Genomic DNA, 27,083 nt, shown 5'->3' with positions numbered 1-27,083 from the left:
GGAAGGGTTAGGGTTAGGGTTTGGGCTAGGGTTAGGGTTAGGGGACGGGGACGGTTTAGGGTCCAGGTGAGGGTACGACAACACTTTAGGTGGAGCGTACGTGTGAGGGCGCGGGGTAGCGTTAGCTTACGGGTTAGGATTAGGGGACGGGTGAGGGTCAGGCTTCGGAGAAGTGTTAGGGTTAGGGTTCGGGCTAGGGTTAGGGTTAGGGGACGGGGACGGTTTAGGGTCCAGGTGAGGGTACGACAACGCTTTAGGGGGAGCGTACGTGTTAGGGCGCGGGTTAGCGTTAGCGTACGGGTTAGGATTAGGGGACGGGTGAGGGTCAGGCTTCGGGGGAGGGTTAGGGTTAGGGTTTGGGCTAGGGTTAGGGTTAGGGGACGGGGACGGTTTAGGGTCCAGGTGAGGGGATGCGAACGCTTTAGGGGGAGCGTACGTGTGAGGGCGCGGGTTAGCGTTAGCGTACGGTTTAGTATTAGGGGACGGGTGAGGGTCAGGCTTCGGGGAAGGGTTAGGGTTAGGGTTCGGGCTAGGGTTACGGTTAGGGGACGGGGACGGCTTAGGGTACAGGTTAGGGTACGACAACGCTTAAGGGGGAGCGTACGCGTGAGGGCGCGGGTTAGCGTTAGAGTACGGGTTAGGATTAGGGGACGGGTGAGGGTCAGGCTTCGGAGAAGGGTTAGGGTTAGGCTTCGGGCTAGGGTTAGGGTTAGGGGACGGGGACGGTTTAGGGTCCAGGTGAGGGTACGACAACGCTTTAGGGGGAGCGTACGTGTGAGGACGCGGGTTAGCGTTAGCGTGCCGGTTAGGATTAGGTGACGGGTGAGGGTCAGGCTTCGGGGAAGGGTTAGGGTTAGGGTTCGGGCTAGGGTTAGGGTTAGGGGACGGGGACGGTTTAGGGTCCAGGTGAGGGCACGACAATGCTTTAGGGGGAGCGTACGTGTGAGGGCGCGGGTTAGCGTTAGCGTACGGGTTAGAATTAGGGGACGGGTGAGGGTCAGGCTTCGGGGAAGGGTTACCGTTAGCATTCGGGCGAGGGTTAGGGTTAGGGGACGGGGACGGTTTAGGTTCCAGGTGAGGGTACGACAACGCTTTAGGGGGAGCGTACGTGTGAGGGCGCGGATTAGCGTTAGCGTACGGGTTAGGATTAGGTGATGGGTGAGGGTCAGGGTTCGGGGAAGTGTTAGTGTTAGGCTTCGGGCTAGGGTTAGGGTTAGGGGACGGGGACGGTTTAGGGTCCAGGTGAGGGTACGACAACGCTTTAGGGGGAGCGTACGTGTGAGGGCGTGGGTTAGCGTTAGCGTACGGGTTAGGATTAGGTGATGGGTGAGGGTCAGGGTTCGGGGAAGTGTTAGTGTTAGGCTTCGGGCTAGGGTTAGGGTTAGGGGACGGGGACGGTTTAGGGTCCAGGTGAGGGTACGACAACGCTTTAGGGGGAGCGTACGTGTGAGGGCGCGGGTTAGCGTTAGCGTACGGGTTAGGATTAGGGGACGGGTGAGGGTCAGGCTTCGCGTAAGGGTTACCGTTAGCGTTCGGGCTAGGGTTAGGGTTAGGGGACGGGGACGTTTTAGGTTCCAGGTGAGGGTACGATAACGCTTTAGGGGGAGCGTACGTGTGAGGGCGTGGGTTAGCGTTAGCGTACGGGTTAGCATTGGGGAAGGATGAGGGTCAGGCTTCGGGGAAGGGTTAGGGTTAGGCTTCGGGCTAGGGTTAGGGTTAGGGGACGGGGACGGTTTAGGGTCCAGGTGAGGGTACGACAACGCTTTAGGGGGAGCGTACGTGTGAGGGCGCGGGTTAGCGTTAGCGTACGGGTTAGGATTAGGTGACGGGTGAGGGTCAGGCTTCGGGGAAGGGTTAGGGATAGGGTTCGGGCTAGGGTTAGGGTTAGGGGACGGGGACGGTTTAGGGTCCAGGTGAGGGTACGCCAACGCTTTAGGGGGAGCGTACGTGTGAGGGCGCGGGTTAGCGTTAGCGTACGGGTTAGGATTAGGGGACGGGTGAGGGTCAGGCTTCGGAGAAGGGTTAGGGTTAGGCTTCGGGCTAGGGTTAGGGTTAGGGGATGGGGACGGTTTAGGGTCCAGGTGAGGGTACGACAACGCTTTAGGGGGAGCGTACGTGTGAGGGCGCGGGTTAGCGTTAGCGTACGGGTTAGGATTAGGGGACGGGTGAGGTTCAGGCTTCGGGGAAGGGTTAGGGTTAGGGTTCGGGCTAGGGTTAGGGTTAGGGGATGGGGACGGTTTAGGGTCCAGGTGACGGTACGACAACACTTTAGGTGGAGCGTACGTGTGAGGGCGCGGGTTAGCGTTAGCTTACGGGTTAGGATTAGGGGACGGGTGAGGGTCAGGCTTCGGAGAAGTGTTAGGTTTAGGGTTCGGGCTAGGGTTAGGGTTAGGGGACGGGGACGGTTTAGGGTCCATGTAAGGGTACGACAACGCTTTAGGGGGAGCGTACGTGTGAGGGCGCGGGTTAGCGTTAGCGTACGGGTTAGGATTAGGGGACGGGTGAGGGTCAGGCTTCGGGGAAGGGTTAGGGTTAGGGTTCGAGCTAGGGTTAGGGTTAGGGGACGGGGACGGTTTAGGGTCCAGGTGAGGGTACGACAACACTTTAGGTGGAGCGTACGTGTGAGGGCGCGGGTTAGCGTTAGCTTACAGGTTAGGATTAGGGGACGGGTGAGGGTCAGGCTTCGGAGAAGTGTTAGGGTTAGAGTCGGGCTAGGGTTAGGGTTAGGGGACGGGGACGGTTTAGGGTCCAGGTGAGGGTACGACAACGCTTTAGGGGGAGCGTACGTGTGAGGGCGCGGGTTAGCGTTAGCGTACGGGTTAGGATTAGGGGACGGGTGAGGGTCAGGCTTCGGGGAAGGGTTAGGGTTAGGGTTCGAGCTAGGGTTAGGGTTAGGGGACGGGGACGGTTTAGGGTCCAGGTGAGGGTATGCCAACGCTTTAGGGGGAGCGTACGTGTGAGGGCGCGGGTTAGCGTTAGCGTACGGTTTAGGATTAGGGGACGGGTGAGGGTGAGGCTTCGGGGAAGGGTTAGGGTTAGGGTTCGGGCTAGGGTTAGGGTTAGGGGACGGGGACGGTTTAGGGTACAGGTGAGGGTACGACAACGCTTTAGGGGGAGCGTACGTGTGAGGGCGTGGGTTAGCGTTAGCTACCGGTTAGGATTAGGGGACGGGTGAGGGTCAGGCTTCGGGGAAGGGTTAGGGATAGGGTTCGGGCGAGGGTTAGGGTTAGGGGACGGGGACGGTTTAGGGTCCAGGTGAGGGTAGAACAACGCTTTAGGGGGAGCGTACGTGTGAGGGCGCGGGTTAGCGTTAGCGTACGGGTTAGGATTAGGTGATGGGTGAGGGTCAGGGTTCGGGGAAGTGTTAGTGTTAGGCTTCGGGCTAGGGTTAGGGTTAGGGGACGGGGACGGTTTAGGGTCCAGGTGAGGGTACGACAACGCTTTAGGGGGAGCGTACGTGTGAGGGCGCGGGTTAGCGTTAGCGTACGGGTTAGGATTAGGGGACGGGTGAGGGTCAGGCTTCGCGTAAGGGTTACCGTTAGCGTTCGGGCTAGGGTTAGGGTTAGGGGACGGGGACGTTTTAGGTTCCAGGTGAGGGTACGATAACGCTTTAGGGGGAGCGTACGTGTGAGGGCGTGGGTTAGCGTTAGCGTACGGGTTAGCATTGGGGAAGGATGAGGGTCAGGCTTCGGGGAAGGGTTAGGGTTAGGCTTCGGGCTAGGGTTAGGGTTAGGGGACGGGGACGGTTTAGGGTCCAGGTGAGGGTACGACAACGCTTTAGGGGGAGCGTACGTGTGAGGGCGCGGGTTAGCGTTAGCGTACGGGTTAGGATTAGGTGACGGGTGAGGGTCAGGCTTCGGGGAAGGGTTAGGGATAGGGTTCGGGCTAGGGTTAGGGTTAGGGGACGGGGACGGTTTAGGGTCCAGGTGAGGGTACGCCAACGCTTTAGGGGGAGCGTACGTGTGAGGGCGCGGGTTAGCGTTAGCGTACGGGTTAGGATTAGGGGACGGGTGAGGGTCAGGCTTCGGAGAAGGGTTAGGGTTAGGCTTCGGGCTAGGGTTAGGGTTAGGGGATGGGGACGGTTTAGGGTCCAGGTGAGGGTACGACAACGCTTTAGGGGGAGCGTACGTGTGAGGGCGCGGGTTAGCGTTAGCGTACGGGTTAGGATTAGGGGACGGGTGAGGTTCAGGCTTCGGGGAAGGGTTAGGGTTAGGGTTTGGGCTAGGGTTAGGGTTAGGGGATGGGGACGGTTTAGGGTCCAGGTGACGGTACGACAACACTTTAGGTGGAGCGTACGTGTGAGGGCGCGGGTTAGCGTTAGCTTACGGGTTAGGATTAGGGGACGGGTGAGGGTCAGGCTTCGGAGAAGTGTTAGGTTTAGGGTTCGGGCTAGGGTTAGGGTTAGGGGACGGGGACGGTTTAGGGTCCATGTGAGGGTTAGACAACGCTTTAGGGGGAGCGTACGTGTGAGGGCGCGGGTTAGCGTTAGCGTACGGGTTAGGATTAGGGGACGGGTGAGGGTCAGGCTTCGGGGAAGGGTTAGGGTTAGGGTTCGAGCTAGGGTTAGGGTTAGGGGACGGGGACGGTTTAGGGTCCAGGTGAGGGTACGACAACACTTTAGGTGGAGCGTACGTGTGAGGGCGCGGGTTAGCGTTAGCTTACAGGTTAGGATTAGGGGACGGGTGAGGGTCAGGCTTCGGAGAAGTGTTAGGGTTAGAGTCGGGCTAGGGTTAGGGTTAGGGGACGGGGACGGTTTAGGGTCCAGGTGAGGGTACGACAACGCTTTAGGGGGAGCGTACGTTTGAGGGCGCGGGTTAGCGTTAGCGTACGGGTTAGGATTAGGGGACGGGTGAGGGTCAGGCTTCGGGGAAGGGTTAGGGTTAGGGTTCGAGCTAGGGTTAGGGTTAGGGGACGGGGACGGTTTAGGGTACAGGTGAGGGTACGACAACGCTTTAGGGGGAGCGTACGTGTGAGGGCGTGGGTTAGCGTTAGCTACCGGTTAGGATTAGGGGACGGGTGAGGGTCAGGCTTCGGGGAAGGGTTAGGGATAGGGTTCGGGCGAGGGTTAGGGTTAGGGGACGGGGACGGTTTAGGGTCCAGGTGAGGGTAGAACAACGCTTTAGGGGGAGCATACGTGTGAGGGCGCGGGTTAGCGTTAGCGTACGGGTTAGGATTACGGGACGGGTGAGGGTCAGCTTCGGGGAAGTGTTAGGGTTAGGGTTCGGGCTAGGTTTAGGGTTAGGGGACGGGGACGGTTTAGGGTCCAGGTGAGGGTACGAGAATGCTTTAGGGGGAGCGTACGTGTGAGGCCGCGGGTTAGCGTTAGCGTACGGGTTAGGATAAGGGGACCGGTGAGGGTCAGGCTTCGGGGAAGGGTTACGGTTAGCCTTCGGGCTAGGGTTAGGGTGAGGGGACGGGGATGGTTTAGGGTCCAGGTGAGGGTATGACAACGCTTTAGGGGGAGTGTACGTGTGAGGGCGCGGGTTATCGTTACCGTACGGGTTAGCATTAGACGATGGGTGAGGGTCAGGCTTCGGGGAAGGGTTAGGGTTAGGGTTCGGGCTAGGGTTAGGGTTAGGGGACGGGGACGGTTTAGGGTCCAGGTGAGGGTACGACAACACTTTAGGGGGAGCGTACGTGTGAGGGCGCGGGTTAGCGTTAGCGTACGGTTTACGATTAGGGGACGGGTGAGGTTCAGGCTTCAGGGAAGGGTTAGGGTTAGGGTTCGGGCTAGGGTTAGGGTTAGGGGACGGGGACGGTTTAGGGTCCAGGTGAGGGTACGATAACACTTTAGGTGGAGCGTACGTGTGAGGGCGCGGGTTAGCGTTAGCTTACGGGTTAGGATTAGGGGACGGGTGAGTGTCAGGCTTCGGGGAAGGGTTAGGGTTAGGGTTCGGGCTAGGGTTAGGGTTAGGGGACGGGGACGGTTTAGGGTCCAGGTGAGGGTACGACAACACTTTAAGGGGAGCGTACGTGTGAGGGCGCGGGTTAGCGTTAGCGTACGGGTTAGGATTAGGGGACAGGTGAGGGTCAGGCTTCGGGGAAGGGTTAGGGTTAGGGTTCGGGCTAGGGTTAGGGTTAGGGGACGGGGACGGTTTAGGGTCCAGGTGAGGTTACGACAACGCCTTAGGGGGAGCGTACGTGTGAGGGCGCGGGTTAGCGTTAGCGTACGGGTTAGGATTAGGGGACGGGTGAGTGTCAGGCTTCGGGGAAGGGTTAGGGTTAGGGTTCGGGCTAGGGTTAGGGTTAGGGGACGGGGACGGTTTAGGGTCCAGGTGAGGGTACGACAACGCTTTAGGGGGAGCGTACGTGTGAGGGCGCGGGTTAGCGTCAGCGTTCGGGTTAGGATTAGGGGACGGGTGAGGGTCAGGCTTTGGGGAAGTGTTAGGGTTAGTCTTCTGGCTAGGGTTAGGGTTAGGGGACGGGGACGGTTTAGGGTCCAGGTGAGGGTACGCCAACGCTTTAGGGGGAGCGTACGTGTGAGGGCGCGGGTTAGCGTTAGCGTACGGGTTAGCATTAGACGACGGGTGAGGGTCATGCTTCGCGTAAGGGTTACCATTAGCGTTCGGGCTAGGGTTAGGGTTAGGGGACGGGGACGGTTTAGGGTCCACGTGAGGGTACGACAACACTTTAGGTGGAGCGTACGTGTGAGGGCGCGGGTTAGCGTTAGCTTACGGGTTAGGATTAGGGGACGGGTGAGGGTCAGGCTTCGGAGAAGTGTTAGGGTTAGGGTTCGGGCTAGGGTTAGGGTTAGGGGACGGGGACGGTTTAGGGTCCAGGTGAGGGTACGACAACGCTTTAGGGGGAGCGTACGTGTGAGGGCGCGGGTTAGCGTTAGCGTACGGGTTAGGATTAGGGGACGGGTGAGGGTCAGGCTTCGAGGAAGGGTTAGGGTTAGGGTTCGGGCTAGGGTTAGGGTTAGGGGACGGGGACGGTTTAGGGTCCAGGTGAGGGTACGACAATGCTTTAGGGGGAGCGTACGTGTGAGGGCGCGGGTTAGCGTTAGCGTACGGGTTAGGATTAGGGGACCGGTGAGGGTCAGGCTTCGGGGAAGGGTTACGGTTAGCCTTCGGGCTAGGGTTAGGGTTAGGGGACGGGGATGGTTTAGGGTCCAGGTGAGGGTACGACAACGCTTTAGGGGGAGTGTTCGTGTGAGGGCGCGGGTTATCGTTACCGTACGGGTTAGCATTAGACGATGGATGAGGGACAGGCTTCGGGGAAGGGTTAGGGTTAGGGTTCGGGCTAGCGTTAGGGTTAGGGGATGGGGACAGTTTAGGGTCCAGGTGAGGGTACGACAACATTTTAGGGGGAGCGTACGTGTGAGGGCGCGGGTTAGCGTTAGCGTACGGTTTACGATTAGGGGACTGGTGAGGTTCAGGCTTCGGGGAAGGGTTAGGGTTAAGGTTCGGGCTAGGGTTAGGGTTAGGGGACGGGGATGGTTTAGGGTCCAGGTGAGGGTACGACAACACTTTAGGTGGAGCGTACGTGTGAGGGCGCGGGTTAGCGTTAGCTTACGGGTTAGGATTAGGGGACGTGTGAGGGTCAGGCTTCGGAGAAGTGTTAGGGTTAGGGTTCGGGCTAGGGTTAGGGTTAGGGGACGGGGACGGTTTAGGGTCCAGGTGAGGGTACGACAACGCTTTAGGGGGAGCGTACGTGTGAGGGCGCGGGTTAGCGTTAGCGTACGGGTTAGGATTAGGGGACGGGTGAGGGTCAGGCTTCGGGGAAGGGTTAGGGTTAGGGTTCGGGCTAGGGTTAGGGTTAGGGGACGGGGACGGTTTAGGGTCCAGGTGAGGGTACGACAACGCTTTAGGCTGAGCGTACGTGTGAGGGCGCGGGTTAGCGTCAGCGTTCGGGTTAGGATTAGGGGACGGGTGAGGGTCAGACTTCGGGGAAGTGTTAGGGTTAGTCTTCTGGCTAGGGTTAGGGTTAGGGGACGGGGACGGTTTAGGGTCCAGGTGAGGGTACGCCAACGCTTTAGGGGGAGCGTACGTGTGAGGGCGCGGGTTAGCGTTAGCGTACGGGTTAGCATTAGACGACGGGTGAGGGTCATGCTTCGCGTAAGGGTTACCATTAGCGTTCGGGCTAGGGTTAGGGTTAGGGGACGGGGACGGTTTAGGGTCCACGTGAGGGTACGACAACACTTTAGGTGGAGCGTACGTGTGAGGGCGCGGGTTAGCGTTAGCTTACGGGTTAGGATTAGGGGACGGGTGAGGGTCAGGCTTCGGAGAAGTGTTAGGGTTAGGGTTCGGGCTAGGGTTAGGGTTAGGGGACGGGGACGGTTTAGGGTCCAGGTGAGGGTACGACAACGCTTTAGGGGGAGCGTACGTGTGAGGGCGCGGGTTAGCGTTAGCGTACGGGTTAGGATTAGGGGACGGGTGAGGGTCAGGCTTCGAGGAAGGGTTAGGGTTAGGGTTCGGGCTAGGGTTAGGGTTAGGGGACGGGGACGGTTTAGGGTCCAGGTGAGGGTACGACAATGCTTTAGGGGGAGCGTACGTGTGAGGGCGCGGGTTAGCGTTAGCGTACGGGTTAGGATTAGGGGACCGGTGAGGGTCAGGCTTCGGGGAAGGGTTACGGTTAGCCTTCGGGCTAGGGTTAGGGTTAGGGGACGGGGATGGTTTAGGGTCTAGGTGAGGGTACGACAACGCTTTAGGGGGAGTGTTCGTGTGAGGGCGCGGGTTATCGTTACCGTACGGGTTAGCATTAGACGATGGATGAGGGACAGGCTTCGGGGAAGGGTTAGGGTTAGGGTTCGGGCTAGCGTTAGGGTTAGGGGATGGGGACAGTTTAGGGTCCAGGTGAGGGTACGACAACATTTTAGGGGGAGCGTACGTGTGAGGGCGCGGGTTAGCGTTAGCGTACGGTTTACGATTAGGGGACTGGTGAGGTTCAGGCTTCGGGGAAGGGTTAGGGTTAAGGTTCGGGCTAGGGTTAGGGTTAGGGGACGGGGATGGTTTAGGGTCCAGGTGAGGGTACGACAACACTTTAGGTGGAGCGTACGTGTGAGGGCGCGGGTTAGCGTTAGCTTACGGGTTAGGATTAGGGGACGTGTGAGGGTCAGGCTTCGGAGAAGTGTTAGGGTTAGGGTTCGGGCTAGGGTTAGGGTTAGGGGACGGGGACGGTTTAGGGTCCAGGTGAGGGTACGACAACGCTTTAGGGGGAGCGTACGTGTGAGGGCGCGGGTTAGCGTTAGCGTACGGGTTAGGATTAGGGGACGGGTGAGGGTCAGGCTTCGGGGAAGGGTTAGGGTTAGGGTTCGGGCTAGGGTTAGGGTTAGGGGACGGGGACGGTTTAGGGTCCAGGTGAGGGTACGACAACGCTTTAGGGGGAGCGTACGTGTGAGGGCGCGGGTTAGCGTCAGCGTTCGGGTTAGGATTAGGGGACGGGTGAGGGTCAGACTTCGGGGAAGTGTTAGGGTTAGTCTTCTGGCTAGGGTTAGGGTTAGGGGACGGGGACGGTTTAGGGTCCAGGTGAGGGTACGCCAACGCTTTAGGGGGAGCGTACGTGTGAGGGCGCGGGTTAGCGTTAGCGTACGGGTTAGCATTAGACGACGGGTGAGGGTCATGCTTCGCGTAACGGTTACCATTAGCGTTCGGGCTAGGGTTAGGGTTAGGGGACGGGGACGGTTTAGGGTCCACGTGAGGGTACGACAACACTTTAGGTGGAGCGTACGTGTGAGGGCGCGGGTTAGCGTTAGCTTACGGGTTAGGATTAGGGGACGGGTGAGGGTCAGGCTTCGGAGAAGTGTTAGGGTTAGGGTTCGGGCTAGGGTTAGGGTTAGGGGACGGGGACGGTTTAGGGTCCAGGTGAGGGTACGACAACGCTTTAGGGGGAGCGTACGTGTGAGGGCGCGGGTTAGCGTTAGCGTACGGGTTAGGATTAGGGGACGGGTGAGGGTCAGGCTTCGAGGAAGGGTTAGGGTTAGGGTTCGGGCTAGGGTTAGGGTTAGGGGACGGGGACGGTTTAGGGTCCAGGTGAGGGTACGACAACGCTTTAGGGGGAGTGTACGTGTGAGGATGCGGGTTAGCGTTACCGTACGGGTTAGCATTAGACGACGAGTGAGGGTTAGGCTTCGGGGAAGGGTTAGGGTTAGGGTTCGGGCTAGGGTTAGGGTTATGGGACGGGGACGGTTTAGGGTCCAGGTGAGTGTACGACAATGCTTTAGGGGGAGCGTACGTGTGAGGGCGCGGGTTAGCGTTAGCGTACGGGTTAGGATTAGGGGACCGGTGAGGGTCAGGCTTCGGGGAAGGGTTACGGTTAGCCTTCGGGCTAGGGTTAGGGTTAGGGGACGGGGATGGTTTAGGGTCCAGGTGAGGGTACGACAACGCTTTAGGGGGAGTGTTCGTGTGAGGGCGCGGGTTATCGTTACCGTACGGGTTAGCATTAGACGATGGATGAGGGACAGGCTTCGGGGAAGGGTTAGGGTTAGGGTTCGGGCTAGCGTTAGGGTTAGGGGATGGGGACAGTTTAGGGTCCAGGTGAGGGTACGACAACATTTTAGGGGGAGCGTACGTGTGAGGGCGCGGGTTAGCGTTAGCGTACGGTTTACGATTAGGGGACTGGTGAGGTTCAGGCTTCGGGGAAGGGTTAGGGTTAAGGTTCGGGCTAGGGTTAGGGTTAGGGGACGGGGATGGTTTAGGGTCCAGGTGAGGGTACGACAACACTTTAGGTGGAGCGTACGTGTGAGGGCGCGGGTTAGCGTTAGCTTACGGGTTAGGATTAGGGGACGTGTGAGGGTCAGGCTTCGGAGAAGTGTTAGGGTTAGGGTTCGGGCTAGGGTTAGGGTTAGGGGACGGGGACGGTTTAGGGTCCAGGTGAGGGTACGACAACGCTTTAGGGGGAGCGTACGTGTGAGGGCGCGGGTTAGCGTTAGCGTACGGGTTAGGATTAGGGGACGGGTGAGGGTCAGGCTTCGGGGAAGGGTTAGGGTTAGGGTTCGGGCTAGGGTTAGGGTTAGGGGACGGGGACGGTTTAGGGTCCAGGTGAGGGTATGCCAACGCTTTAGGGGGAGCGTACGTGTGCGGGCGCGGGTTAGCTTTAGCGTACGGTTTAGGATTAGGGGACGGGTGAGGGTCAGGCTTCGGGGAAGGGTTAGGGTTAGGGTTCGGGCTAGGGTTAGGGTTAGGGGACGGGGACGGTTTAGGGTCCAGGTGAGGTTACGACAACGCTTTAGGGGGAGCGTACGTGTGAGGGCGCGGGTTAGCGTTAGCGTACGGGTTAGGATTAGGGGACGGGTGAGTGTCAGGCTTCGGGGAAGGGTTAGGTTTAGGGTTCGGGCTAGGGTTAGGGTTAGGGGACGGGGACGGTTTAGGGTCCAGGTGAGGGTACGACAACGCTTTAGGGGTAGCGTACGTGTGAGGGCGCGGGTTAGCGTCAGCGTTCGGGTTAGGATTAGGGGACGGGTGGGGGTCAGGCTTCGGGGAAGTGTTAGGGTTAGTCTTCGGGCTAGGGTTAGGGTTAGGGGACGGGGACGGTTTAGGGTCCAGGTGAGGGTACGCCAACGCTTTAGGGGGAGCGTACGTGTGAGGGCGCTTGTTAGCGTTAGCGTACGGGTTAGCATTAGACGACGGGTGAGGGTCATGCTTCGCGTAAGGGTTACCATTAGCGTTCGGGCTAGGGTTAGGGTTAGGGGACGGGGACGGTTTAGGGTCCACGTGAGGGTACGACAACACTTTAGGTGGAGCGTACGTGTGAGGGCGCGGGTTAGCGTTAGCTTACGGGTTAGGATTAGGGGACGGGTGAGGGTCAGGCTTCGGAGAAGTGTTAGGGTTAGGGTTCGGGCTAGGGTTAGGGTTAGGGGACGGGGACGGTTTAGGGACCAGGTGAGGGTACGACAACGCTTTAGGGGGAGCGTACGTGTGAGGGCGCGGGTTAGCGTTAGCGTACGGGTTAGGATTAGGGGACGGGTGAGGGTCAGGCTTCGAGGAAGGGTTAGGGTTAGGGTTCGGGCTAGGGTTAGGGTTAGGGGACGGGGACGGTTTAGGGTCCAGGTGAGGGTACGACAACGCTTTAGGGGGAGTGTACGTGTGAGGATGCGGGTTAGCGTTACCGTACGGGTTAGCATTAGACGACGAGTGAGGGTTAGGCTTCGGGGAAGGGTTAGGGTTAGGGTTCGGGCTAGGGTTAGGGTTAGGGGACGGGGACGGTTTAGGGTCCAGGTGAGGGTACGACAATGCTTTAGGGGGAGCGTACGTGTGAGGGCGCGGCTTAGCGTTAGCGTACGGGTTAGGATTAGGGGACCGTTGAGGGTCAGGCTTCGGGGAAGGGTTACGGTTAGCCTTCGGGCTAGGGTTAGGGTTAGGGGACGGGGATGGTTTAGGGTCCAGGTGAGGGTACGACAACGCTTTAGGGGGAGTGTTCGTGTGAGGGCGCGGGTTATCGTTACCGTACGGGTTAGCATTAGACGATGGATGAGGGACAGGCTTCGGGGAAGGGTTAGGGTTAGGGTTCGGGCTAGCGTTAGGGTTAGGGGATGGGGACAGTTTAGGGTCCAGGTGAGGGTACGACAACATTTTAGGGGGAGCGTACGTGTGAGGGCGCGGGTTAGCGTTAGCGTACGGTTTACGATTAGGGGACTGGTGAGGTTCAGGCTTCGGGGAAGGGTTAGGGTTAAGGTTCGGGCTAGGGTTAGGGTTAGGGGACGGGGATGGTTTAGGGTCCAGGTGAGGGTACGACAACACTTTAGGTGGAGCGTACGTGTGAGGGCGCGGGTTAGCGTTAGCTTACGGGTTAGGATTAGGGGACGGGTGAGGGTCAGGCTTCGGAGAAGTGTTAGGGTTAGGGTTCGGGCTAGGGTTAGGGTTAGGGGACGGGGACGGTTTAGGGTCCAGGTGAGGGTACGACAACGCTTTAGGGGGAGCGTACGTGTGAGGGCGCGGGTTAGCGTTAGCGTACGGGTTAGGATTAGGGGACGGGTGAGGGTCAGGCTTCGGGGAAGGGTTAGGGTTAGGGTTCGGGCTAGGGTTAGGGTTAGGGGACGGGGACGGTTTAGGGTCCAGGTGAGGGTATGCCAACGCTTTAGGGGGAGCGTACGTGTGCGGGCGCGGGTTAGCTTTAGCGTACGGTTTAGGATTAGGGGACGGGTGAGGGTCAGGCTTCGGGGAAGGGTTAGGGTTAGGGTTCGGGCTAGGGTTAGGGTTAGGGGACGGGGACGGTTTAGGGTCCAGGTGAGGGTACGACAACACTTTAGGTGGAGCGTACGTGTGAGGGCGCGGGGTAGCGTTAGCTTACGGGTTAGGATTAGGGGACGGGTGAGGGTCAGGCTTCGGAGAAGTGTTAGGGTTAGGGTTCGGGCTAGGGTTAGGGTTAGGGGACGGGGATGGTTTAGGGTCCAGGTGAGGGTACGACAACACTTTAAGGGGAGCGTACGTGTGAGGGCGCGGGTTAGCGTTAGCGTACGGGTTAGGATTAGGGGACAGGTGAGGGTCAGGCTTCGGGGAAGGGTTAGGGTTAGGGTTCGGGCTAGGGTTAGGGTTAGGGGACGGGGACGGTTTAGGGTCCAGGTGAGGTTACGACAACGCTTTAGGGGGAGCGTACGTGTGAGGGCGCGGGTTAGCGTTAGCGTACGGGTTAGGATTAGGGGACGGGTGAGTGTCAGGCTTCGGGGAAGGGTTAGGGTTAGGGTTCGGGCTAGGGTTAGGGTTAGGGGACGGGGACGGTTTAGGGTCCAGGTGAGGGTACGACAACGCTTTAGGGGGAGCGTACGTGTGAGGGCGCGGGTTAGCGTCAGCGTTCGGGTTAGGATTAGGGGACGGGTGAGGGTCAGGCTTCGGGGAAGTGTTAGGGTTAGGCTTCGGGCTAGGGTTAGGGTTAGGGGACGGGGACGGTTTAGGGTCCAGGTGAGGGTACGCCAACGCTTTAGGGGTTGCGTACGTGTGAGGGCGCGGGTTAGCGTTAGCGTACGGGTTAGCATTAGACGACGGGTGAGGGTCATGCTTCGCGTAAGGGTTACCATTAGCGTTCGGGCTAGGGTTAGGGTTAGGGGACGGGGACGGTTTAGGTTCCAGGTGAGGGTACGACAACGCTTTAGGGGGAGCGTACTTGTGAGGCCGTGGGTTAGCGTTAGCGTACGGGTTAGCATTAGGGGAAGGATGAGGGTCAGGCTTCGGGGAAGGGTTAGGGTTAGGGTTCGGGCTAGGGTTAGGGTTAGGTGACGGGGACGGTTTAGGGTCCAGGTGAGGGTACGACAACACTTTAGGGGGAGCGTACGTGTGAGGGCGCGGGTTAGCGTTAGCGTACGGTTTACGATTCGGGGACGGGTGAGGTTCAGGCTTCGGGGAAGGGTTAGGGTTAGGGTTCGGGCTAGGGTTAGGGTTAGGGGACGGGGACGGTTTAGGGTCCACGTGAGGGTACGACAACACTTTAGGTGGAGCGTACGTGTGAGGGCGCGGGTTAGCGTTAGCTTACGGGTTAGGATTAGGGGACGGGTGAGGGTCAGGCTTCGAGGAAGGTTTAGGGTTAGGGTTCGGGCTAGGGTTAGGGTTAGGGGACGGGGACGGTTTAGGGTCCAGGTGAGGGTACGACAACGCTTTAGGGGGAGTGTACGTGTGAGGATGCGGGTTAGCGTTACCGTACGGGTTAGCATTAGACGACGAGTGAGGGTTAGGCTTCGGGGAAGGGTTAGGGTTAGGGTTCGGGCTAGGGTTAGGGTTAGGGGACGGGGACGGTTTAGGGTCCAGGTGAGGGTACGACAATGCTTTAGGGGGAGCGTACGTGTGAGGGCGCGGGTTAGCGTTAGCGTACGGGTTAGGATTAGGGGACCGGTGAGGGTCAGGCTTCGGGGAAGGGTTACGGTTAGCCTTCGGGCTAGGGTTAGGGTTAGGGGACGGGGACGGTTTAGGGTCCAGGTGAGGGTACGACAACGCTTTAGGGGGAGCGTACGTGTGAGGGCGCGGGTTAGCGTTAGCGTACGGGTTAGGATTAGGGGACGGGTGAGGGTCAGGCTTCGGAGAAGTGTTAGGGTTAGGGTTCGGGCTAGGGTTAGGGTTAGGGGACGGGGACGGTTTAGGGTCCAGGTGAGGGTACGACAACGCTTTAGGGGGAGCGTACGTGTGAGGGCGCGGGTTAGCGTTAGCGTACGGGTTAGGATTAGGGGACGGGTGAGGGTCAGGCTTCGGGGAAGGGTTAGGGTTAGGGTTCGGGCTAGGGTTAGGGTTAGGGGACGGGGACGGTTTAGGGTCCAGGTGAGGGTATGCCAACGCTTTAGGGGGAGCGTACGTGTGCGGGCGCGGGTTAGCTTTAGCGTACGGTTTAGGATTAGGGGACGGGTGAGGGTCAGGCTTCGGGGAAGGGTTAGGGTTAGGGTTTGGGCTAGGGTTAGGGTTAGGGGACGGGGACGGTTTAGGGTCCAGGTGAGGGTACGACAACACTTTAGGTGGAGCGTACGTGTGAGGGCGCGGGGTAGCGTTAGCTTACGGGTTAGGATTAGGGGACGGGTGAGGGTCAGGCTTCGGAGAAGTGTTAGGGTTAGGGTTCGGGCTACGGTTAGGGTTAGGGGACGGGGACGGTTTAGGGTCCAGGTGAGGGTACGACAACGCTTTAGGGGGAGCGTACGTGTGAGGGCGCGGGTTAGCGTTAGCGTACGGGTTAGGATTAGGGGACGGGTGAGGGTCAGGCTTCGGGGAAGGGTTAGGGTTAGGGTTCGGGCTAGGGTTAGGGTTAGGGGACGGGGACGGTTTAGGGTCCAGGTGAGGGTATGCCAACGCTTTAGGGGGAGCGTACGTGTGAGGGCGCGGGTTAGCGTTAGCGTACGGGTTAGCATTAGACGACGGGTGAGGGTCATGCTTCGCGTAAGGGTTACCATTAGCGTTCGGGCTAGGGTTGGGGTTAGGGGACGGGGACGGTTTAGGTTCCAGGTGAGGGTACGACAACGCTTTAGGGGGAGCTTACTTGTGAGGGCGTGGGTTAGCGTTAGCGTACGGGTTAGCATTAGGGGAAGGATGAGGGTCAGGCTTCGGGGAAGGGTTAGGGTTAGGGTTCGGGCTAGGGTTAGGGTTAGGGGACGGGGACGGTTTAGGGTCCAGGTGAGGGTACGACAACACTTTAGGGGGAGCGTACGTGTGAGGGCGCGGGTTAGCGTTAGCGTACGGTTTACGATTAGGGGACGGGTGAGGTTCAGGCTTCGGGGAAGGGTTAGGGTTAGGGTTCGGGCTAGGGTTAGGGTTAGGGGACGGGGACGGTTTAGGGTCCACGTGAGGGTACGACAACACTTTAGGTGGAGCGTACGTGTGAGGGCGCGGGTTAGCGTTAGCTTACGGGTTAGGATTAGGGGACGGGTGAGGGTCAGGCTTCGGAGAAGTGTTAGGGTTAGGGTTCGGGCTAGGGTTAGGGTTAGGGGACGGGGACGGTTTAGGGTCCAGGTGAGGGTACGACAACGCTTTAGGGGGAGCGTACGTGTGAGGGCGCGGGTTAGCGTTAGCGTACGGGTTAGGATTAGGGGACGGGTGAGGGTCAGGCTTCGAGGAAGGGTTAGGGTTAGGGTTCGGGCTAGGGTTAGGGTTAGGGGACGGGGACGGTTTAGGGTCCAGGTGAGGGTACGACAACGCTTTAGGGGGAGTGTACGTGTGAGGATGCGGGTTAGCGTTACCGTACGGGTTAGCATTAGACGACGAGTGAGGGTTAGGCTTCGGGGAAGGGTTAGGGTTAGGGTTCGGGCTAGGGTTAGGGTTAGGGGACGGGGACGGTTTAGGGTCCAGGTGAGGGTACGACAATGCTTTAGGGGGAGCGTACGTGTGAGGGCGCGGGTTAGCGTTAGCGTACGGGTTAGGATTAGGGGACCGGTGAGGGTCAGGCTTCGGGGAAGGGTTACGGTTAGCCTTCGGGCTAGGGTTAGGGTTAGGGGACGGGGACGGTTTAGGGTCCAGGTGAGGGTACGACAACACTTTAGGGGGAGCGTACGTGTGAGGGCGCGGGTTAGCGTTAGCTTACGGGTTAGGATTAGGGGACGGGTGAGGGTCAGGCTTCGGAGAAGTGTTAGGGTTAGGGTTCGGGCTAGGGTTAGGGTTAGGGGACGGGGACGGTTTAGGGTCCAGATGAGGGTACGACAACGCTTTAGGGGGAGCGTACGTGTGAGGGCGCGGGTTAGCGTTAGCGTACGGGTTAGGTTTAGGTGACGGGTGAGGGTCAGGCTTCGGGGAAGGGTTAGGGTTAGGGTTCGGGCTATGGTTAGGGTTAGGGGACGGGGACGGTTTAGGGTCCAGGTGAGGGTATGCCAACGCTTTAGGGGGAGCGTACGTGTGCGGGCGCGGGTTAGCTTTAGCGTACGGTTTAGGATTAGGGGACGGGTGAGGGTCAGGCTTCGGGGAAGGGTTAGGGTTAGGGTTTGGGCTAGGGTTAGGGTTAGGGGACGGGGACGGTTTAGGGTCCAGGTGAGGGTACGACAACACTTTAGGTGGAGCGTACGTGTGAGGGCGCGGGGTAGCGTTAGCTTACGGGTTAGGATTAGGGGACGGGTGAGGGTCAGGCTTCGGAGAAGTGTTAGGGTTAGGGTTCGGGCTAGGGTTAGGGTTAGGGGACGGGGACGGTTTAGGGTCCAGGTGAGGGTACGACAACGCTTTAGGGGGAGCGTACGTGTGAGGGCGCGGGTTAGCGTTAGCGTACGGGTTAGGATTAGGGGACGGGTGAGGGTCAGGCTTCGGGGGAGGGTTAGGGTTAGGGTTTGGGCTAGGGTTAGGGTTAGGGGACGGGGACGGTTTAGGGTCCAGGTGAGGGTATGCCAACGCTTTAGGGGGAGCGTACGTGTGAGGGCGCGGGTTAGCGTTAGCGTACGGTTTAGTATTAGGGGACGGGTGAGGGTAAGGCTTCGGGGAAGGGTTAGGGTTAGGGTTCGGGCTAGGGTTACGGTTAGGGGACGGGGACGGCTTAGGGTACAGGTTAGGGTACGACAACGCTTAAGGGGGAGCGTACGCGTGAGGGCGCGGGTTAGCGTTAGAGTACGGGTTAGGATTAGGGGACGGGTGAGGGTCAGGCTTCGGAGAAGGGTTAGGGTTAGGCTTCGGGCTAGGGTTAGGGTTAGGGGACGGGGACGGTTTAGGGTCCAGGTGAGGGTACGACAACGCTTTAGGGGGAGCGTACGTGTGAGGACGCGGGTTAGCGTTAGCGTGCCGGTTAGGATTAGGTGACGGGTGAGGGTCAGGCTTCGGGGAAGGGTTAGGGTTAGGGTTCGGGCTAGGGTTAGGGTTAGGGGACGGGGACGGTTTAGGGTCCAGGTGAGGGCACGACAATGCTTTAGGGGGAGCGTACGTGTGAGGGCGCGGGTTAGCGTTAGCATACGGGTTAGAATTAGGGGACGGGTGAGGGTCAGGCTTCGGGGAAGGGTTACCGTTAGCATTCGGGCGAGGGTTAGGGTTAGGGGACGGGGACGGTTTAGGTTCCAGGTGAGGGTACGACAACGCTTTAGGGGGAGCGTACGTGTGAGGGCGCGGATTAGCGTTAGCGTACGGGTTAGGATTAGGTGATGGGTGAGGGTCAGGGTTCGGGGAAGTGTTAGTGTTAGGCTTCGGGCTAGGGTTAGGGTTAGGGGACGGGGACGGTTTAGGGTCCAGGTGAGGGTACGACAACGCTTTAGGGGGAGCGTACGTGTGAGGGCGCGGGTTAGCGTTAGCGTACGGGTTAGGATTAGGTGATGGGTGAGGGTCAGGGTTCGGGGAAGTGTTAGTGTTAGGCTTCGGGCTAGGGTTAGGGTTAGGGGACGGGGACGGTTTAGGGTCCAGGTGAGGGTACGACAACGCTTTAGGGGGAGCGTACGTGTGAGGGCGCGGGTTAGCGTTAGCGTACGGGTTAGGATTAGGGGACGGGTGAGGGTCAGGCTTCGCGTAAGGGTTACCGTTAGCGTTCGGGCTAGGGTTAGGGTTAGGGGACGGGGACGTTTTAGGTTCCAGGTGAGGGTACGATAACGCTTTAGGGGGAGCGTACGTGTGAGGGCGTGGGTTAGCGTTAGCGTACGGGTTAGCATTGGGGAAGGATGAGGGTCAGGCTTCGGGGAAGGGTTAGGGTTAGGCTTCGGGCTAGGGTTAGGGTTAGGGGACGGGGACGGTTTAGGGTCCAGGTGAGGGTACGACAACGCTTTAGGGGGAGCGTACGTGTGAGGGCGCGGGTTAGCGTTAGCGTACGGGTTAGGATTAGGTGACGGGTGAGGGTCAGGCCTCGGGGAAGGGTTAGGGATAGGGTTCGGGCTAGGGTTAGGGTTAGGGGACGGGGACGGTTTAGGGTCCAGGTGAGGGTACGCCAACGCTTTAGGGGGAGCGTACGTGTGAGGGCGCGGGTTAGCGTTAGGGTACGGGTTAGGATTAGGGGACGGGTGAGGGTCAGGCTTCGGAGAAGGGTTAGGGTTAGGCTTCGGGCTAGGGTTAGGGTTAGGGGATGGGGACGGTTTAGGGTCCAGGTGAGGGTACGACAACGCTTTAGGGGGAGCGTACGTGTGAGGGCGCGGGTTAGCGTTAGCGTACGGGTTAGGATTAGGGGACGGGTGAGGTTCAGGCTTCGGGGAAGGGTTAGGGTTAGGGTTCGGGCTAGGGTTAGGGTTAGGGGATGGGGACGGTTTAGGGTCCAGGTGACGGTACGACAACACTTCAGGTGGAGCGTACGTGTGAGGGCGCGGGTTAGCGTTAGCTTACGGGTTAGGATTAGGGGACGGGTGAGGGTCAGGCTTCGGAGAAGTGTTAGGTTTAGTGTTCGGGCTAGGGTTAGGGTTAGGGGACGGGGACGGTTTAGGGTCCATGTGAGGGTACGACAACGCTTTAGGGGGAGCGTACGTGTGAGGGCGCGGGTTAGCGTTAGCTTACGGGTTAGGATTAGGGGACGGGTGAGGGTCAGGCTTCGGGGAAGGGTTAGGGTTAGGGTTCGAGCTAGGGTTAGGGTTAGGGGACGGGGACGGTTTAGGGTCCAGGTGAGGGTACGACAACACTTTAGGTGGAGCGTACGTGTGAGGGCGCGGGTTAGCGTTAGCTTACAGGTTAGGATTAGGGGACGGGTGAGGGTCAGGCTTCGGAGAAGTGTTAGGGTTAGAGTCGGGCTAGGGTTAGGGTTAGGGGACGGGGACGGTTTAGGGTCCAGGTGAGGGTACGACAACGCTTTAGGGGGAGCGTACGTGTGAGGGCGCGGGTTAGCGTTAGCGTACGGGTTAGGATTAGGGGACGGGTGAGGGTCAGGCTTCGGGGAAGGGTTAGGGTTAGGGTTCGAGCTAGGGTTAGGGTTAGGGGACGGGGACGGTTTAGGGTCCAGGTGAGGGTATGCCAACGCTTTAGGGGGAGCGTACGTGTGAGGGCGCGGGTTAGCGTTAGCGTACGGTTTAGGATTAGGGGACGGGTGAGGGTGAGGCTTCGGGGAAGGGTTAGGGTTAGGGTTCGGGCTAGGGTTAGGGTTAGGGGATGGGGACGGTTTAGGGTACAGGTGAGGGTACGACAACGCTTTAGGGGGAGCGTACGCGTGAGAGCGCGGATTAGCGTTAGCGTACGGGTTAGGATTAGGGGACGGGTGAGGGTCAGGCTTCGGAGAAGGGTTAGGGTTAGGCTTCGTGCTAGGGTTAGGGTTAGGGGACGGGGACGGTTTAGGGTCCAGGTGAGGGTACGACAACGCTTTAGGGGGAGCGTACGTGTGAGGGTGCGGGTTAGCGTTAGCGTACGGGTTAGCATTAGACGACGAGTGAGGGTCAGGCTTCGGGGAAGGGTTAGGGTTAGGCTTCGGGCTAGGGTTAGGGTTAGGGGACGGGGACGGTTTAGGGTCAAGGTGAGGGTACGACAACGCTTTAGGGGGAGCATACGTGTGAGGGCGCGGGTTAGCGTTAGCGTACGGCTTAGGATTAGGGGACGGGTGAGGGTCAGGCTTCGGGGAAGGGTTAGGGTTAGGGGTCGGGCTAGGGTTAGGGTTAGGGGACGGGGACGGTTTAGGGTCCAGGTGAGGGTACGACAACGCTTTAGGGGGAGCGTACGTGTGAGGGCACGGGTTAGCGTTAGCGTACTGGTTAGGATTACGGGACGGGTGAGGGTCAGGCTTCGGGGAAGTGTTAGGGTTAGGGTTCGGGCTAGGGTTAGGGTTAGGGGATGGGGACGGTTTAGGTTTCAGGTGAGGGTACGACAACGCTTTAGGGGGAGCGTACGTGTGAGGGCGCGGGTTAGCGTTAGCGTACGGGTTAGGATTAGGGGACGGGTGAGGGTCAGGCTTCGCGTAAGGGTTACCGTTAGCGTTCGGGCTAGGGTTAGGGTTAGGGGACGGGGACGGTTTAGGGTCCAGGTGAGGGTACGACAACGCTTTAGGGGGAGCGTACGTGTGAGGATGCGGGTTAGCGTTACCGTACGGGGTAGCATTAGACGACGAGTGAGGGTTAGGCTTCGGGGAAGGGTTAGGGTTAGGGTTCGGGCTAGGGTTAGGGTTAGGGGACGGGGACGGTTTAGGGTCCAGGTGAGGGTACGACAATGCTTTAGGGGGAGCGTACGTGTGAGGGCGCGGGTTAGCGTTAGCGTACGGGTTAGGATTAGGGGACCGGTGAGTGTCAGGCTTCGGGGAAGGGTTACGGTTAGCCTTCGGGCTAGGGTTAGGGTTAGGGGACGGGGATAGTTTAGGGTCCAGGTGAGGGTACGACAACGCTTTAGGGGGAGTGTTCGTGTGAGGGCGCGGGTTATCGTTACCGTACGGGTTAGCATTAGCCGATGGATGAGGGTCAGGCTTCGGGGAAGGGTTAGGGTTAGGGTTCGGGCTAGGGTTAGGGTTAGGGGACGGGGACGGTTTAGGGTCCAGGTGAGGGTATGCCAACGCTTTAGGGGGAGCGTACATGTGCGGGCGCGGGTTAGCGTTAGCGTACGGTTTAGGATTAGGGGACGGGTGAGGGTCAGGCTTCGGGGAAGGGTTAGGGTTAGGGTTCGGGCTAGGGTTAGGGTTAGGGGACGGGGACGGTTAGGGTCCAGGTGAGGGTACGACAACACTTTAGGTGGAGCGTACGTGTGAGGGTGCGGGTTAGCGTTAGCTTACGGGTTAGGATTAGGGGACGGGTGAGGGTCAGGCTTCGGAGAAGTGTTAGGGTTAGGGTTCGGGCTAGGGTTAGGGTTAGGGGACGGGGACGGTTTAGGGTCCAGGTGAGGGTACGACAACGCTTTAGGGGGAGCGTACGTGTGAGGGCGCGGGTTAGCGTTAGCGTACGGGTTAGGATTAGGGGACGGGTGAGGGTCAGGCTTCGGGGAAGGGTTAGGGTTAGGGTTCGGGCTAGGGTTAGGGTTAGGGGACGGGGACGGTTTAGGGTCCAGGTGAGGGTATGCCAACGCTTTAGGGGGAGCGTACGTGTGAGGGCGCGGGTTAGCGTTAGCGTATGGTTTAGTATTAGGGGACGGGTGAGGGTCAGGCTTCGGGGAAGTGTTAGGGTTAGGGTTCGGGCTAAGGATACGGTTAGGGGACGGGGACGGTTTAGGGTACAGGTGAGGGTACGACAACGCTTAAGGGGGAGCGTACGCATGAGGGCGCGGGTTAGCGTTAGAGTACGGGTTAGGATTAGGGGACGGGTGAGGGTCAGGCTTCGGAGAAGGGTTAGGGTTAGGCTTCGGGCTAGGGTTAGGGTTAGGGGACGGGGACGGTTTAGGGTCCAGGTGAGGGTACGACAACGCTTTAGGGGGAGCGTACGTGTGAGGGCGCGGGTTAGCGTTAGCGTGCCGGTTAGGATTAGGTGACGGGTGAGGGTCAGGCTTCGGGGAAGGGTTAGGGTTAGGGTTCGCGCTAGGGTTAGGGTTAGGGGACGGGGACGGTTTAGGGTTCAGGTGAGGGCACGACAATGCTTTAGGGGGAGCGTACGTGTGAGGGCGCGGGTTAGCGTTAGCGTACGGTTTAGAATTATGGGACGGGTGAGGGTCAGGCTTCGGGGAAGGGTTACCGTTAGCATTCCGGCGAGGGTTAGGGTTAGGGGACGGGGACGGTTTAGGTTCCAGGTGAGGGTACGACAACGCTTTAGGGGGAGCGTACGTGTGAGGGCGCGGGTTAGCGTTAGCGTACGGGTTAGGATTAGGGTACGGGTGAGGGTCAGGCTTCGGGGAAGTGTTAGGGTTAGGCTTCGGGCTAGGGTTAGGGTTAGGGGATGGGGAAGGTTTAGGGTCCAGGTGAGGGTACGACAACGCTTTAGGGGGAGCGTACGTGTGAGGGCACGGGTTAGCGTTAGCGTACGGGTTAGGATTAGGTGATGGGTGAGGGTCAGGCTTCGGGGAAGTGGTAGTGTTAGGCTTCGGGCTAGGGTTAGGGTTAGGGGACGGGGACGGTTTAGGGTCCAGGTGAGGGTACGACAACGCTTTAGGGGGAGCGTACGTGTGAGGGCGCGGGTTAGCGTTAGCGTACGGGTTAGGATTAGGGGACGGGTGAAGGTCAGGCTTCGCGTAAGGGTTACCGTTAGCGTTCGGGCTAGGGTTAGGGTTAGGGGACGGGGACGTTTTAGGTTCCAGGTGAGGGTACGATAACGCTTTAGGGGGAGCGTACGTGTGAGGGCGCGGGTTAGCGTTAGCGTACGGGTTAGGATTAGGGGACGGGTGAGGGTCAGGCTTCGGGGAAGGGTTAGGGATAGGGTTCGGGCTAGGGTTAGGGTTAGGGGACGGGGACGGTTTAGGGTCCAGGTGAGGGTACGACAACGCTTTAGGGGGAGCGTACGTGTGAGGGCGCGGGTTAGCGTTAGCGTACGGGTTAGGATTAGGGGACGGGTGAGGGTCAGGTTTCGCGTAAGGGTTACCGTTAGCGTTCGGGCTAGGGTTAGGGTTAGGGGATGGGGACAGTTTAGGGTCCAGGTGAGGGTACGACAACACTTTAGGGGGAGCGTACGTGTGAGGGCGCGGGTTAGCGTTAGCGTACGGGTTAGGATTAGGGGACGGGTGAGGGTCAGGCTTCGGGGAAGGGTTAGGGTTAGGGTTCGGGGTAGGGTTAGGGTAGGGGACGGGGACGGTTTAGGGTCCAGGTGAGGGTACGACAACGCTTTAGGGGGAGCGTACGTGTGAGGGCGCGGGTTAGCGTTAGCGTACGGGTTAGGATTAGGGGACGGGTGAGGGTCAGGCTTCGGGGAAGGGTTAGGGTTAGGGTTCGGGCTAGGGTTAGGGTTAGGGGACGGGGACGGTTTAGGGTCCAGGTGAGGGTATGCCATCGCTTTAGGGGGAGCGTACGTGTGAGGGCGCGGGTTAGCGTTAGCGTACGGTTTAGGATTAGGGGACGGGTGAGGGTCAGGCTTCGGGGAAGGGTTAGGGTTAGGGTTCGGGCTAGGGTTACGGTTAGGGGACGGGGACGGTTTAGGGTACAGGTGAGGGTACGACAACGCTTTAGGGGGAGCGTACGCGTGAGGGCGCGGGTTAGCGTTAGAGAACGGGTTAGGATTAGGGGACGGGTGAGAGTCAGGCTTCGGAGAAGGGTTAGGGTTAGGCTTCGGGCTAGGGTTAGGGTTAGGGGACGGGGACGGTTTAGGGTCCAGGTGAGGGTACGACAACGCTTTAGGGGGAGCGTACGTGTGAGGGCGCGGGTTAGCGTTAGCGTGCCGGTTAGGATTAGGTGACGGGTGAGGGTCAGGCTTCGGGGAAGGGTTAGGGTTAGGGTTCGGGCTAGGGTTAGGGTTAGGGGACGGGGACGGTTTAGGGTCCAGGTGAGGGTACGACAACACTTTAGGTGGAGCGTACGTGTGAGGGCGCGGGTTAGCGTTAGCTTACGGGTTAGGATTAGGGGACGGGTGAGGGTCAGGCTTCGGAGAAGTGTTAGGGTTAGGGTTCGGGCTAGGGTTAGGGTTAGGGGACGGGGACGGTTTAGGGTCCAGGTGAGGGTACGACAACGCTTTAGGGGGAGCGTACGTGTGAGGGCGCGGGTTAGCGTTAGCGTACAGGTTAGGATTAGGGGACGGGTGAGGGTCAGGCTTCGGGGATGGGTTAGGGTTAGGGTTCGGGCTAGGGTTAGGGTTAGGGGACGGGGACGGTTTAGGGTCCAGGTGAGGGTATGCCAACGCTTTAGGGGGAGCGTACGTGTGAGGGCGCGGGTTAGCGTTAGCTTACGGTTTAGGATTAGGGGACGGGTGAGGGTCACGCTTCGGGGAAGGGTTAGGGTTAGGGTTCGGGCTAGGGTTAGGGTTAGGGGACGGGGACGGTTTAGGGTCCAGGTGAGGGTACGCCAACGCTTTAGGGGGAGCGTACGTGTGAGGGCGCGGGTTAGCGTTAGTGTATGGGTTAGGATTAGGGGACGGGTGAGGGTCAGGCTTCGGGGAAGGGTTAGGGTTAGGGTTCGGGCTAGGGTTAGGGTTAGGGGACGGGGACGGTTTAGGGTCCAGGTGAGGGTACGCCAACGCTTTAGGGGGAGCGTACGTGTGAGGGCGCGGGTTAGCGTTAGCGTACGGTTTAGGATTAGGGGACGGGTGAGGGTCAGGCTTTGGGGAAGGGTTAGGGTTAGGGTTCGGGCTAGGATTAGGGTTAGGGGACGGGGACGGTTTAGGGTACAGGTGAGGGTACGACAACGCTTTAGGGGGAGCGTACGTGTGAGGGCGCAGGTTAGCGTTAGCGTACGGTTACGATTAGGGGACGGGTGAGGGTCAGGTTTCGGAGAAGGGTTAGGGTTACGGTTCGGGCTAGGGTTAGGGTTAGGGGACGGGGACGGTTTACGGTCCAGGTGAGGGTACGACAACGCTTTAGGGGGAGCGTACGTGTGAGGGCGCGGGTTAGCGTTAGCGTACGGGTTAGGATTAGGGGACGGGTGAGGGTCAGGTTTCGCGTAAGGGTTACCGTTAGCGTTCGGGCTAGGGTTAGGGTTAGGGGATGGGGACAGTTTAGGGTCCAGGTGAGGGTACGACAACACTTTAGGGGGAGCGTACGTGTGAGGGCGCGGGTTAGCGTTAGCGTACGGCTTAGGATTAGGGGACGGGTGAGGGTCAGGCTTCGGGGAAGGGTTAGGGTTAGGGTTCGGGGTAGGGTTAGGGTAGGGGACGGGGACGGTTTAGGGTCCAGGTGAGGGTACGACAACGCTTTAGGGGGAGCGTACGTGTGAGGGCGCGGGTTAGCGTTAGCGTACGGGTTAGGATTAGGGGACGGGTGAGGGTCAGGCTTCGGGGAAGGGTTAGGGTTAGGGTTCGGGCTAGGGTTAGGGTTAGGGGACGGGGACGGTTTAGGGTCCAGGTGAGGGTATGCCAACGCTTTAGGGGGAGCGTACGTGTGAGGGCGCGGGTTAGCGTTAGCGTACGGTTTAGGATTAGGGGACGGGTGAGGGTCAGGCTTCGGGGAAGGGTTAGGGTTAGGGTTCGGGCTAGGGTTACGGTTAGGGGACGGGGACGGTTTAGGGTACAGGTGAGGGTACGACAACGCTTTAGGGGGAGCGTACGCGTGAGGGCGCGGGTTAGCGTTAGAGTACGGGTTAGGATTAGGGGACGGGTGAGGGTCAGGCTTCGGAGAAGGGTTAGGGTTAGGCTTCGGGCTAGGGTTAGGGTTAGGGGACGGGGACGGTTTAGGGTCCAGGTGAGGGTACGACAACGCTTTAGGGGGAGCGTACGTGTGAGGGCGCGGGTTAGCGTTAGCGTGCCGGTTAGGATTAGGTGACGGGTGAGGGTCAGGCTTCGGGGAAGGGTTAGGGTTAGGTTTCGGGCTAGGGTTAGGGTTAGGGGACGGGGACGGTTTAGGGTCCAGGTGAGGGTACGACAACACTTTAGGTGGAGCGTACGTGTGAGGGCGCGGGTTAGCGTTAGCTTACGGGTTAGGATTAGGGGACGGGTGAGGGTCAGGCTTCGGAGAAGTGTTAGGGTTAGGGTTCGGGCTAGGGTTAGGGTTAGGGGACGGGGACGGTTTAGGGTCCAGGTGAGGGTACGACAACGCTTTAGGGGGAGCGTACGTGTGAGGGCGCGGGTTAGCGTTAGCGTACAGGTTAGGATTAGGGGACGGGTGAGGGTCAGGCTTCGGGGATGGGTTAGGGTTAGGGTTCGGGCTAGGGTTAGGGTTAGGGGACGGGGACGGTTTAGGGTCCAGGTGAGGGTATGCCAACGCTTTAGGGGGAGCGTACGTGTGAGGGCGCGGGTTAGCGTTAGCTTACGGTTTAGGATTAGGGGACGGGTGAGGGTCACGCTTCGGGGAAGGGTTAGGGTTAGGGTTCGGGCTAGGGTTAGGGTTAGGGGACGG

The sequence above is a fragment of the Grampus griseus genome (genome assembly GCF_964374135.1).
Source record: "Grampus griseus genome assembly, chromosome: 14".
NCBI lineage: Eukaryota > Metazoa > Chordata > Mammalia > Artiodactyla > Delphinidae > Grampus > Grampus griseus.
The sequence above is the reverse complement of the archived record's forward strand: the minus strand, read 5'-3'. Positions refer to the sequence as shown.